The 3,006-nt window shown below is 39.8% G+C and overlaps 1 non-coding gene across 1 annotated transcript; it reads right to left on the bottom strand.

Moving 5' to 3' along the window:
* Nucleotides 1-867: 867 nt before the first annotated feature.
* LOC111825079 lies at nt 868-975 on the bottom strand. The gene has a single exon (XR_002828187.1). It is a non-coding gene; the product is annotated as a U6 spliceosomal RNA (small nuclear RNA).
* Nucleotides 976-3,006: the final 2,031 nt, after the last annotated feature.

The following is a 3,006-nucleotide window of genomic DNA, read 5'->3' as shown; positions in this document are numbered from 1 at the left end:
TTTTTTTGCACTGTGGTAACTTCATGAACTTGGGCACATTAGTTAATATCTTGGCCTTTGATTTTTTTCAACTGTAAAACGGGGCTAATCATCCCGATCTCTTGGAGTTGTTGTGAATGTTAATAATAATGTTTGCAATGTGCCTGTCATATAGTAGAAACTCAAGAAAAGGTGGCTAATTTCCAGGGCTTCTCGGCTAGTAGAAATTTGGCTCTTAGGTGTCAAGTTCCTCCCACCAGTCTCCTAATAGCCACATTCTTAGTTAATACTGTATGCTTACTCTGGTTCCATCTGTCATTCCCTTGGCACCTACCTACCTATTTTATGGGCCAGCACTCTCATTGGGAATAGAAAGTAAAATGGGGATTGCAGCAGGCATAGCTTCGTCCCTCACTCTCTGGGCCTCTGTGTCTTGGTGAATGTAGCTATACTTCTAAATGGTGAAAATGTCACTAACAGATAATCCTTGGTTCCGTTTTATCTGATCAAAAGAATATTTTTTGAATTGTTTATTGAGGGCCAAACCATTTAATATTACTTCTAGTCATTTGTGAAATGTATTCAGGAAGATGTTGTGAAAGGGCGGCCTTCTTTAAGGTTTTCTTCTTCCTTTTCAGTGTAGATTCAATGAGAAGAACTGAGAAAACCTAGAAGCCACAGGCTATAAGACTTAGTGTTATTCCTCAAGCCACTTAGACCTTAACCAAATATTAAGAAAATTGAAAATTAAAAAAAAGCCATGGTGAAGCCACCATTTATCCTAATGTACTTCTATATTTGGTGCATATAGTCAATACTGTTTAATAACATTCATGTGACTACTTCATGCATGATTACTAGCTATTCATTTACTTATTTATTTCTTTAAAAAAAATGGAACGTTTCATGAATTTTCGTGTCATCCTTGTACAGGGGCCATGCTAATCTTCTCTGTTATCATTCCAATTTTATTATATGTGCTGCCAAAGTGAGCACACTAGCTATTCATTTAAAATATAATTTATCTGTAGAACAAAGGTTAACTCTGTCTGTTTTTGTGAAAACTCTGACTCCTCAAGCCATTGGAACTTTTCAAATGTAGATTTCCACTGCACTTGTAACTATTTCAAGGCTGGCTTCCAAATTTGTTCCATTGGTGCTGTGGGAACTTCTAGAGTTGTGCATGGGACATCATTATAAATTATACCTCTTTCTCGTTTCGATGCTTTTAATATTCTTTAAAAAGCTGGAAAGGCTGTAGAAAATACTGTGCAGGGGAAAAGCACTATAGTAATTTTATTTTCTTCTTTTTGCATTAATGCACTTTATCTTCATGTTTTAAAGTATAAGTTGCTTAAATTCTCAACCAAAAAAAAAATCAGTGTTAAAGTAGACAACAATACAGGATTCCAAAACTGGCCTTTGCTCCATCTAAGGATAATCAGATTGTAAGGATAGTTTCTAATCAATTTATACATCATTAGAAGCCACGAATATTAAACCAGTTTGGATTATCTGTGATTATCACTCAAACTTATTTACTAATTATTTTTCTAAATAGCCAGATAAATCTCCACCCAGTCTTTCCCCTCTGATAGTCCCATAAGAAATCATTTTGCTATTAGCCTGGAAACAGTCCAAAAGCAGAACAGTGTGGTGGCAGTCTGCAGCGTGGCCTCAAGGGAGACATCAGATGTTGGTTCAAATGTGACTGTTATGCTCTTGATCCCACAGCTGAAAGCGAAGTTGCAGTGTCTCTGTAAAGGCTGGATCGGAGTGTTCTGGCAGCTCATCAGCCTCTGGGAGGTGCAATCTAAAAACTATCAGTGGACTCCTGGGCATTGTCTTTAATCTGGGTCTTTTTGGGGTTTTGAAATATGGCTGGAGTAACCAATTTAAAAGCAAATGCTAATCATGCAGCAACCAGCTGTATGAGCAGCTCTCATCTGGGATTTACAAACACTTTGCAAAACATAAGTCATTAATCTTCAGAGTGGCTTTCTGGAGTCAGAAACATCCATCTCCACCCCTCTTTGCCACTGGGAAATCTAGGCTTTCAAAGGCACAGTGTAGGACGGCACCCAGGTCCCAGGTGAGTCCTGTGAGGCAAACTGTGGTCCGAGCATCGAGCTCTGGAATGGATCTCGTGAGCAAAGCACTGTGGGGCTGTGGGGAGACATGGCTAACATCGTGGGGCCACGTGTGGGTCTGTGGAAGTGTTGGCTCTTCCGGGACCCCACTCAACTGCTATGCGTGACTGAGGAAATATTAATGGGAAAAGACTGAGCTGTTACTTAGGGCTTCAGTCTTTTCCTTTCATAGATTATTTCTTTCCATACAGGTCTCTCTTTTTTTAAAATTTATATATTTTTATTGATTTCATAGAGGAAGGAAGAGGAAGAGAGAGAGAGAGAGTTAGAAACATCGATGAGAGAGAAACATCGATCAGTCGCCTCCTGCACATCTCCCACTGGGGATGTGCCCACAACCCAGGTACATGCCCTTGACTGGAATCAAACCTGGGACCCCTCAGTCCACAGGCCAACGCTCTATCCACTGAGCCAAACCGGTTTTGGCATGGTCTCTCTTTTTTTAAAATTTATATATTTTTATTGATTTCAGAGAGGAAGGAAGAGGAAGAGAGAGAGAGAGAAACATCAATGATGAGAGAGAATCATTGATTAGCTGCCTCCTGCATGCCCTCTACTAGGAGTCAAGCCCACAACCCAGGTATGTGCCCTGACAGGGAATGGAACATGACCTCCTGGTTCATAGGTCAATGCTCAATCACTGAACCTCTTCCATCCTTCTGGCTGAGTATCTCTTTTTCAGAATCATTCTCTTAATTTGATTTCTCATGTCTGAAGTCGTAGATTCACAACCTTGAGAACACAAAATGCTCCCCCAGAAATTGACCATTTTTAGTCTTTCCATAAAACTTTGATAACCTGGGCAGTGGTATAAAGTTATTGACAGTGAAAACTTAGGCATTAGGGAAGAACTCTGTTCCTATTGCCTTATCTTTTC

The sequence above is a fragment of the Myotis lucifugus genome, unplaced genomic scaffold (assembly GCF_000147115.1).
Source record: "Myotis lucifugus unplaced genomic scaffold, Myoluc2.0 scaffold_12, whole genome shotgun sequence".
Taxonomy (NCBI): domain Eukaryota; kingdom Metazoa; phylum Chordata; class Mammalia; order Chiroptera; family Vespertilionidae; genus Myotis; species Myotis lucifugus.
Note: the sequence above shows the minus strand (reverse complement) of the source record. Positions and strands in the feature narration are given on the sequence as shown.